This window comes from Pseudophryne corroboree, chromosome 7 (genome assembly GCF_028390025.1).
Source record: "Pseudophryne corroboree isolate aPseCor3 chromosome 7, aPseCor3.hap2, whole genome shotgun sequence".
Classification (NCBI taxonomy): Eukaryota; Metazoa; Chordata; class Amphibia; order Anura; family Myobatrachidae; genus Pseudophryne; species Pseudophryne corroboree.
Genome location: NC_086450.1, coordinates 240,146,195 through 240,158,191, shown reverse-complemented (window position 1 = coordinate 240,158,191; position 11,997 = coordinate 240,146,195).

The window sequence follows — 11,997 nt, the reverse complement described above, 5'->3', positions numbered from 1 at the left end:
AAGTAAGGGATAATTAAGACGCCTTTTCTTTGAAGAAGAATCATCATTTCGGCCATTACCTTGGTAAAGACCCGGGGTGCCGAGGACAATCCAAACGGCAGCGTCTGAAACTGATAGTGACAGTTTTGTACCACGAACCTGAGGTACCCTTTGTGAGAAGGGCAAATTTGGACATGGAGGTAAGCATCCTTGATGTCCAGGGACATCATATAGTCCCCTTCTTCCTGGTTCGCTATCACTGCTCTGAGTGACTCCATTTAGAATAGGTCTCACCGAGCCTTCTGGCTTCAGTACCACAATATAGTGTGGAATAATACCCCTTTACTTGTTGTAGGAGGGGTACTTTGATTATCTCCTGCTGGGAATACAGCTTGTGAATTGTTTCCAATACTGCCTCCCTGTCGGAGGTAGACGTTGGTAAAGCAAACTTCAGGAACCTGCGAGGGGGAGACGTCTCGAATTTCCAATCTGTACCCCTGGGATACTACTTGTAGGATCCAGGGGTCCACTTGCGAGTGAGCCCACTGCGTGCTGAAACTCTTGAGACGACCCCCCACCGCACCTGTTTGTACGGCCCCAGCGTCATGCTGAGGACTTGGCAGAAGCGGTGGAAGGCTTCTGTTCCTGGGAATGGGCTGCCTGCTGCAGTCTTCTTCCCTTACCTCTATCCCTGGGCAGATATTATGGGGACGAAAGGACTGAGGCTGAAAAGACTATGTCTTTTTCTGCTGAGATGTGACTTGGGGTAAAAAAGGTGGATTTTCTAGCTGTTGCCGTGGCCACCAGGTCCGATGGACCGACCCCAAATAACTCCTCCCCTTTATACGGCAATACTTCCATGTGCCGTTTGGAATCTGCATCACCTGACCACTGTCGTGTCCATAAACATCGTCTGGCAGATATGGACATCGCACTTACTCTTGATGCCAGAGTTTCGCATATATAGAAATGCATCTTTTAAATGCTCTATAGTCAATAAAATACTGTCCCTGTCAAGGGTATCAATATTTCCAGTCAGGGAATCCGACCAAGCCACCCCAGCGCTGCCCATCCAGGCTGAGGCGATCGCTGGTCGCAGTATAACACCAGTATGTGTGTATATACTTTTTAGGATATTTTCCAACCTCCTATCAGTTGGCTCCTTGAGGGCGTCCGTATCTGGAGACGGTAACGCCACTTGTTTTTATAAGTGTGTGAGCGCCTTATCCACCCTAAGGTGTGTTTCCCAACGCGCCATAACTTCTGGCGGGAAAGGGTATACCGCCAATAATTTTCTATCGGGGGAAACCCACGCATCATCACACACTTCATTTAATTTATCTGATTCAGGAAAAACCACATGTAGTTTTTTTACACTCCACATAATACCCTTTTTTGTGGTACTTGTAGTATCAGAAATATGTAACATCTCCTTCATTGCCCTTAACAAGTAACGTGTGGCCCTAAAGGAAAATACGTTTGTTTCTTCACCGTCGACACTGGAGTCAGTGTCCGTGTCTGTGTCTGTGTCGACCGACTGAGGTAAAAGGACGTTTTAACGCCCCTGACGGTGTTTGAGACGCCTGGACAGGTACTAATTGGTTTGCCGGCCGTCTCATGTCGTCAACCGACCTTGCAGCGTGTTGACATTATCACGTAATTCCTTAAATAAGCCATCCATTCCGGTGTCGACTCCCTAGAGAGTGACATCACCATTACAGGCAATTGCTCCGCCTCCTCAGCAACATCGTCCTCATACATGTCGACACACAAGTACCGACACACAGCACACACACAGGGAATGCTCTGATAGAGGACAGGACCCCACTAGCCCTTTGGGGAGACAGAGGGAGAGTTTGCCAGCACACACCAAAAACGCTATATTATACAGGGACAACCTTTATATAAGTGTTTTTCCCTTATAGCATTTTAATATATATATATACATATCGCCAAATAAGTGCCCCCCCTCTCTGTTTTAACCCTGTTTCTGTAGTGCAGTGCAGGGGAGAGCCTGGGAGCCTTCCCACCAGCCTTTCTGTGAGGGAAAATGGCGCTGTGTGCTGAGGAGAATAGGCCCCGCCCCCTTTTCGGCGGGCTTCTTCTCCCGTTTTTCTGAGACCTGGCAGGGGTTAAATACATCCATATAGCCTCCAGGGGCTATATGTGATGTATTTTTAGCCAGAATAAGGTATTATACATTGCTGCCCAGGGCGCCCCCAGCAACGCCCTGCACCCTCCGTGACCGTTGGTGTGAAGTGTGTGACAACAATGGCGCACAGCTGCAGTGCTGTGCGCTACCTTCATGAAGACTGAAAAGCCTTCTGCCGCCGGTTTCTGGACCTTCAATCTTCAGCATCTGCAAGGGGGGTCGGCGGCGCGGCTCCGGGACGAACCCCAGGGTGAGACCTGTGTTCCGACTCCCTCTGGAGCTAATGGTGTCCAGTAGCCTAAGAAGCCAATCCATCCTGCACGCAGGTGAGTTGAACTTCTCTCCCCTAAGTCCCTCGATGCAGTGAGCCTGTTGCCAGCAGGACTCACTGAAAATAAGAAACCTAAAAACTTTTTCTAAGCAGCTCCTTAAGAGAGCCACCTAGATTGCACCCTGCTCGGACGGGCACAAAAACCTAACTGAGGCTTGGAGGAGGGTCATAGGGGGAGGAGCCAGTACACACCACCTGATCCTAAAGCTTTAGTTTTGTGCCCTGTCTCCTGCGGAGCCGCTAATCCCCATGGTCCTGACGGAGTCCCCAGCATCCACTTAGGACGTCAGAGAAATGTAGATTGTACAGACTGAGTAGATTGACATTTCAGGGACATATGGTCAAGTAACTAGACAGCTTCAGTTCCTGAAATACCCCATAGCAGTACTGCCAGTTCCTTACTAATGCCAGAGTAGTGCCCTATAGCAGAGACTTCTTACAGCGTCTCTCAAAACCCCTGCCCATTCCCCATTTTCACTTATCTTAGTTTTTGTGACACAATGTATCCTTCCTCATGTGCTGGCGACAAGTGGGTCCTATGTGCTGGTGGCAAGTGGGTCCTGTGTGTAAAAACGTAGACTGTATAGACAGAGCAGATTTACATTTCAGGGACATAATATGGTTAAGTAACTTGACCACTTCAGGTCCTAAAGTGTACCATAGTATTGTCGCCAGTTCATTACTAACACCAGAGTGTCTACATAAATCCCTGCCCATTCCTCATTTTCACTTGCCTTAATTGTTGTAATATGATGTCTCCATCTTCTGCTGGTAGCTATTCTGTGCTGGCGTCAAGTGGGTCCTCTGTAAAAACATAGAATGTACAGACTGACTGGATTTACATTTCAGAGATGCAATATGTTTAAGTAACTTCACTACTACAGTTCGTCAAATGCCATTCCCACATTTTGACTTGCCTTAATTGTTCTGATACAATGTCTCCCTCTTTTGCTGGCATCTATTCTGTGCTGGCGTCAGGTGGGTCCTCTGTGCTGGCAGCAGGTGTTTTCAGTAACGTGACCACTGGCGACCACTGCCAAAGTTATTTTTCAAGTTTGTGCCATTTTCTGAATAATCATTCCGATCAGCGTAATGGAAGCCTTAGTTCACTACTCTGTGCTGCTGAGGACCCTGCTCCTTCCACTATATAACTCTCTGCCTGTGGCTTTCTGCTGCCTCCATTCCCCTCCTCACATCATGTCACTGCCCCTGTCACATGCACCCCTGTCCTCACTGACACATCAGTCATTTCCTGATATACTCTGTGCTGCTGAGGACCCTGCTCCTTCCACTATATAACTCTCAGTCTGTGGCTTCCTGCTGCCTCCATTCTTCTCTTCACATCATGTCACTGCCCGTCACATGCAGCCATGTCCTCACTGACACATCACTCATCTCCTGATGTACTCCTCTATGTAAAAATGTAGATTGTACAGACTGAGTAGATTGACATTTCAGGGACATATGGTCAAGTAACTTGATCACTTCAGTTCCTAAAATATCCCATAGCAGTACTGCCAGTTCCTTGCTATGCCAGAGTAGTGCCCTATAGCAGAGACTTCTTACAGCATCCTCTCAAAACCCCTGCCCATTCCCCATTTTCACTTACCTTAGTTTTTGTGATACAATGTTTCGGGTCCTGTGTGCAGGGCCGTTTCTAGCCAATTTGGCTCGCGGTGCGAGATTTAAAAATGCGCGCCCCCCCCCTTCCATTTACATAAAAAAATGCGCCCCCCCCCATAAATATAAAGAGTAAAAGCATGAGCGCCGAAGGCGCGTGCGCTCCCGGCAAGGGGGCGTGACCTCATTAAAACGGGCGTGGCTTTGTTAAGATGGGCGTGGCCTCATCTGATCTCATCAACACGGCCACCACAGGATAAAAAAAAAAAGTCCTCATTTTACACATTACAGCAGGCACGCGACCACATTTTACACAGCACGGCAGGCAAGTGTCCCCATTTTACACAGCACGGTAGGCAAGTGCCCCCATTTTACACATTGCAGCAGGAAAGTGTCTCCATTTTACACATTGCGGCAGGCACGTGCCCCCATTTTACACATTGCGCAGGAAAGTGTCCCCATTTTACACATTGCGGCAGGAAAGTGTCCCCATTTTACACATTGCGGCAGGAAAGTGTCCCCATTTTACACATCGCGGCAGGAAAGTGTCCCCCTTTTACACATTGCGGCAGGCACGTGCCTCCATTTTACACAGTACAACAGGCAAGTGTCCCCATTTTACACAGCACGGTAGGCAAGTGTCCCCATTTTACACAGCACGGCAGGCAAGTGTCCCCATTTTACACAGCACGGTAGGCAAGTGTCCCCATTTTACACATTGCAGCAGGAAAGTGTCTCCATTTTACACATTGCGGCAGGCACGTGCCCCCATTTTACACATTGCGCAGGAAAGTGTCCCAATTTTACACATTGCGGCAGGAAAGTGTCCCCATTTTACACATTGCGGCAGGAAAGTGTCCCCATTTTACACATTGAGGCAGGAAAGTGTCCCCCTTTTACACATTGCGGCAGGCACGTGCCTCCATTTTACACAGTACAACAGGCAAGTGTCCCCATTTTACACATTGCGGCAGGCACGTGCCCCCATTTTACACATTGCGGCAGGAAAGTGTCCCCATTTTACACATTGCGGCAGGAAAATGTCCCCCTTTTACACATTGCGGCAGGCACGTGCCTCCATTTTACACATTGCGGCAGGCACGTGCCTACATTTTACACATTGCGGCAGGCACGTGCCTCCATTTTACACAGTACAATAGGCAAGTGTCCCCATTTTACACATTGTGGCAGGCACGTGCCCCCATTTTACACATTGCGGCAGGCACGTGCCCCCATTTTACACATTGCGGCAGGAAAGTGTCCCCATTTTACACATTGCGGCAGGCATGTGCCCCCATTTTACACATTACGGCAGACTGCATCCCCATTTTACACATTCCGGCAGGCACGTGCCTCCATTTTACACATTAAGGCAGGCATGAGTCCCCATTTTACACATTCCGGCAGACAGGTGTCCCCATTTTACACAGTACTACGGCAGGTGGTGGTGGTGAGGGGGGAGGGAGGGAGAGAGAGGGAGAGGGGCTGACTTACATTTGAAGCGGTTCTTCCCGCTCTTCAGCCGCCTCTCCCTCGTCTGCGCGGCGCCGCGGCTTGGCTCCCCCTTCTCCCTCCTCCCTCCTCCCGAGTGCCCAGCTTGGGGGGCGGGGTTTCGCGGAATGACGCGATTGCGTCGTGACGTCACGAAGCAATCGCGTCTTTCAGCGAAAGCCCGCCCCCCGAGCTGGGCACTCGGGAGGAGAGGGGAGGGGGGATTGAAAGTCCTCAAGAAGTGCCGCGGCGGGGCGCCCCGTGCGGTTGCACGGCTCACCCGCCGCAAGAAACGGCACTGCCTGTGTGCTAGCGGCAAGTGGGTCCTGTGTGCTCGTGGCAAGTGGGTCCTGTGTGCTAGCGGCAAGTGGGTCCTGTGTGCAAAAATGTAGAATGTACAGACTGAGTGGATTTACATTTCAGAGACATAATATGGTCAAGTAACTTGACTACTACAGTTCCTTAAATGCCATTACCCCATTTTCACTTGCCTTAATTGTTCTGATATGATGTCTCCCTCTTTTGCTGGCGTCAGGTGGGTCCTCTGTGCTGGCAGCAGGTGTTTTCAGTAACGTGACCACAGGCGGCCACTGTAAGCCAAAGTTATTTTTCAAGTTTGCACCATTTTCTGAATAATCATTCCAATCATCATAACGGAAGCCTTGGTTCGCTACTCTGTGCTGCTGAGGACCCTGCTCCTTCCACTATATAAGTCTCAGCCTGTCGCTTCCTGCTGCCTCCATTCCCCTCCTCACATCATATCACTGCCCCTGTCACATGCACCCCTGTCCTCACTGACACATCACTGAATCTCCTGATATTCTCTGTGCAGCTGGGGACCCTGCTCCTCCCACCAGTGGCGGAACTGTGGGAGGCAATGGAGTCGGCTGCCGCCGGGCTCCTGACCTGCAGGGGGCACTTCTCCATTGCCTCCCACCCAGGAGTGGATTTACCGCTAGACAACCAAAGCAGCTGCCTAGGGCCCGACAGGTCCAAGGGGCCCAGCCAGTGCTTAATTGTCTAGGAGTAAATTCGCTAATGCTCCCCAGTGTAACGCCCGCCAGCAGTGTCAGCCAGCTCACCCGCCGCCCGCCTCCGCTGATGCTCATGCATACCTTCTCCAGCTATGGACATTGTCACCTTTACCACTTCCCCCTCCTGGACAAAAAAGCTGATCAGAGGCAGAAATGCCAGAGACAATGGGGCTCCTGCTGTGAAGGGGGTACGGGATGCATAACAGTGACTGGCATAGGACCGTAGATATCCCCTATCCTGAAAGGCCAGCCATTTTGTATGATCCTGTTCGATCCCAAAGACCCAGGTGTCCCCTGAAAGGAGAGATTTCCAGCTTTGTCAGCTTGTTGATAGACCCATGGGCCGCGGAGATATCTGCCTGCAAAACTATAAACCGCATTTTTTTCCCGACCGGAGACAGGCTCCAGGGGGACCCTTGTGTCGGTCTCTTCCCATTCCGGCATTTCCAGTCCGATCCTGGCGACCCAGGTGTCCCCTGAAAGAGGAGAGTCTCTGCTTTTTGGAACCGTTATCTGATTTTTGATAGGACATGGGGTCGCGGAGATATCTGGCTGCAAAGTGGGCGGGACCATGCATTATCTATAGGGAAATTAAATGAGCTCTCTGTTTGTGGAACATTTATTTCTCGTCTTGGCTGGAAATCTCCGGTTCTGTAAAACTTAGAATTTGCTTGAGACCCTCGAAATTTAAAGGAGACTCTCAGCTTCCAGGTGACCCTGGAACCAAGTTTCCACCCCTAATAGAACCAGAAATATCCTGCTTCAAGCACCGGGTCCTAGTGCCAGCTCCACACTAGAGATAAGTCCGGTTTCCTTGGTCGCATTTGTTTGACCTTTGACCCCTGGTATCTCTGGAAACACCGGCCAGATCTACTTGACCCAGGTACCATCCGATAGCTGAGTCTCTCTTATTCAAAAACCAGTGAAATCTAAATTTTAGACCCCCCATGCTACGGAGCTATCCCCCACAGAAGTGACCAACCCCCTCCTGAAAATATGGATTATTAAGCCCACTCCCACTGGTCTCCACCATTGTGTGTTCAAGATCAACCTACCCCTACCTTCCATCCCTGACACCCTCTCTCTCTGCCATCTTTTATTCTCTCACTTTCCCTGATACCATCTTTCTTTCTCGCTCCTCTCTTGGTCTCTCTCTTCCTGACACCCCTCTTTCTCTATCCCTGTTACTCACTCGCTCTGACAGGAGGGGGTCAGAGAATGTGGGGGAAGAAGAGAGGGGGAGATAGCGAGACAGTGTCAGGGATAGAGATGGGGTGTCAGGAAGAGAGACAGAGAGAGACACGCAAGAGAGAGGGTGTCAGGGAAAGTGAGGGAATGAGAGAAAGAGAAGGGTCTATGCTTTATGCCAGTGATTGCCAAACTTTTTTGAATCATAGGGCCCTAGAGTATTATTTTTTTCATGGCTCCTCTAGGCCAAAAGTTTATTATTGAAAGATATTACGTAAACTGTGTTTTTATATTATCTTTGTGTTCAGTTATGTGGTGACAGGTTTTGCTTTTGTTTGTTCACATTTTCTGATTGTAAGCCACAAGGACTAGTTTTGCCTATTAACTTGACTATAAATTTTATTTCATCCTGACATCAACATGCTGTCACTAGAGATGAGCGGGTTCGGTTTCTCTGAATCCGAACCCGCCCGAACTTCATGGTTTTTTTCACGGGTCCGAGCAGACTCGGATCCTCCCGCCTTGCTCGGTTAACCCGAGCGCGCCCGAACGTCATCATGACGCTGTCGGATTCTCGCGAGACTCGGATTCTATATAAGGAGCCGCGCGTCGCTGCCATTTTCACACGTGCATTGAGATTGATAGTGAGAGGACGTGGCTGGCGTCCTCTCCATTTAGATTATAAGAGAGAGAGATTTACTGGAGCTTAGGACTAGGAGGAGTACTGTAGAAGTGTAGAGAGTGCAGAGAGTTTACTAGTGAGTGACCACCAGACAGTGCAGTTTATTTAATATATCCGTTCTCTGCCTGAAAAAAGCGATACACACAGTGACTCAGTCACATACCATATCTGTGTGCACTGCTCAGGCTCAGCCCAGTGTGCTGCATCATCTATATATATTATATATCTGTCTGACTGCTCAGCTCACACAGCTTATAATTGTGGGGGAGACTGGGGAGCACTGCAGTGCCAGTTATAGGTTATAGCAGGGAGTACATAATATTATATAGTGAGTGACCACCAGACAGTGCAGTTTATTTAATATATCCGTTCTCTGCCTGAAAAAAGCGATACACACAGTGACTCAGTCACATACCATATCTGTGTGCACTGCTCAGGCTCAGCCCAGTGTGCTGCATCATCTATATATATTATATATCTGTCTGACTGCTCAGCTCACACAGCTTATAATTGTGGGTGGGGGAGACTGGGAGCACTGCAGTGCCAGTTATAGGTTATAGCAGGAGCCAGGAGTACATAATATTATATTAAAATTAAACAGTGCACACTTTTGCTGCAGGAGTGCCACTGCCAGTGTGACTGACCAGTGACCTGACCACACTGACCACCAGTATAGTTAGTAGTATACTTATATTGTGATTGCCTGAAAAAGTTAAACACTCGTCGTGTGACTTCACTTGTGTGTTGTTGTTTTTTTTATTCTATAAAAATAAAACTCATTCTGCTGACAGACAGTGTCCAGCAGGTCCGTCATTATATAATATATAATATATACCTGTCCGGCTGCAGTAGTGATATATATATATTTTTTATATCATTTATCATCCAGTCGCAGCAGACACAGTACGGTAGTTCACGGCTGTGGCTACCTCTGTGTCTGCACTCGGCAGGCAGTCCGTCCATAATTGTATACCACCTAACCGTGTTTTTTTTTTCTTCTTTATACATACATACTACTACGACATCTCTTTATCAACCAGTCTATATTAGCAGCAGACACAGTACAGTACGGTAGTTCACGGCTGTGGCTACCTCTGTGTCTGCACTCGGCAGGCAGTCCGTCCATAATTGTATACCACCTAACCGTGGTTTTTTTTTCTTTCTTCTTTATACATACATAGTTACATAGACATCTCTTTATCAACCAGTCTATATTAGCAGCAGACACAGTACAGTACGGTAGTTCACGGCTGTGGCTACCTCTGTGTCTGCACTCGGCAGGCAGTCCGTCCATAATTGAATACCACCTAACCGTGGTTTTTTTTTCTTTCTTCTTTATACATACATAGTTACATAGACATCTCTTTATCAACCAGTCTATATTAGCAGCAGACACAGTACAGTACGGTAGTTCACGGCTGTGGCTACCTCTGTGTCTGCACTCGGCAGGCAGTCCGTCCATAATTGTATACCACCTAACCGTGGTTTTTTTTTCTTTCTTCTTTATACATACATAGTTACATAGACATCTCTTTATCAACCAGTCTATATTAGCAGCAGACACAGTACAGTACGGTAGTTCACGGCTGTGGCTACCTCTGTGTCTGCACTCGGCAGGCAGTCCGTCCATAATTGTATACCACCTAACCGTGGTTTTTTTTTCTTTCTTCTTTATACATACATAGTTACATAGACATCTCTTTATCAACCAGTCTATATTAGCAGCAGACACAGTACAGTACGGTAGTTCACGGCTGTGGCTACCTCTGTGTCTGCACTCGGCAGGCAGTCCGTCCATAATTGTATACCACCTAACCGTGGTTTTTTTTTCTTTCTTCTTTATACATACATAGTTACATAGACATCTCTTTATCAACCAGTCTATATTAGCAGCAGACACAGTACAGTACGGTAGTTCACGGCTGTGGCTACCTCTGTGTCTGCACTCGGCAGGCAGTCCATAATTGTATACTAGTATCCATCTCCATTGTTTACCTGAGGTGCCTTTTAGTTGTGCCTATTAAAATATGGAGAACAAAAATGTTGAGGTTCCAAAATTAGGGAAAGATCAAGATCCACTTCCACCTCGTGCTGAAGCTGCTGCCACTAGTCATGGCCGAGACGATGAAATGCCAGCAACGTCGTCTGCCAAGGCCGATGCCCAATGTCATAGTACAGAGCATGTCAAATCCAAAACACCAAATATCAGAAAAAAAAGGACTCCAAAACCTAAAATAAAATTGTCGGAGGAGAAGCGTAAACATGCCAATATGCCATTTACGACACGGAGTGGCAAGGAACGGCTGAGGCCCTGGCCTATGTTCATGGCTAGTGGTTCAGCTTCACATGAGGATGGAAGCACTCAGCCTCTCGCTAGAAAAATGAAAAGACTCAAGTTGGCAAAAGCAGCACAGCAAAGAACTGTGCATTCTTCGAAATCCCAAATCCACAAGGAGAGTCCAATTGTGTCGGTTGCGATGCCTGACCTTCCCAACACTGGACGTGAAGAGCATGCGCCTTCCACCATTTGCACACCCCCTGCAAGTGCTGGAAGGAGCACCCGCAGTCCAGTTCCTGATAGTCAGATTGAAGATGTCAGTGTTGAAGTACACCAGGATGAGGAGGATATGGGTGTTGCTGGCGCTGGGGAGGAAATTGACCAGGAGGATTCTGATGGTGAGGTGGTTTGTTTAAGTCAGGCACCCGGGGAGACACCTGTTGTCCGTGGGAGGAATATGGCCGTTGACATGCCAGGTGAAAATACCAAAAAAATCAGCTCTTCGGTGTGGAGGTATTTCACCAGAAATGCGGACAACAGGTGTCAGGCCGTGTGTTCCCTTTGTCAAGCTGTAATAAGTAGGGGTAAGGACGTTAACCACCTAGGAACATCCTCCCTTATACGTCACCTGCAGCGCATTCATAATAAGTCAGTGACAAGTTCAAAAACTTTGGGTGACAGCGGAAGCAGTCCACTGACCAGTAAATCCCTTCCTCTTGTAACCAAGCTCACGCAAACCACCCCACCAACTCCCTCAGTGTCAATTTCCTCCTTCCCCAGGAATGCCAATAGTCCTGCAGGCCATGTCACTGGCAATTCTGACGATTCCTCTCCTGCCTGGGATTCCTCCGATGCATCCTTGCGTGTAACGCCTACTGCTGCTGGCGCTGCTGTTGTTGCTGCTGGGAGTCGATGGTCATCCCAGAGGGGAAGTCGTAAGCCCACTTGTACTACTTCCAGTAAGCAATTGACTGTTCAACAGTCCTTTGCGAGGAAGATGAAATATCACAGCAGTCATCCTGCTGCAAAGCGGATAACTGAGGCCTTGACAACTATGTTGGTGTTAGACGTGCGTCCGGTATCCGCCATTAGTTCACAGGGAACTAGACAATTTATTGAGGCAGTGTGCCCCCGTTACCAAATACCATCTAGGTTCCACTTCTCTAGGCAGGCGATACCGAGAATGTACACGGACGTCAGAAAAAGACTCACCAGTGTCCTAAAAAATGCAGTTGTACCCAA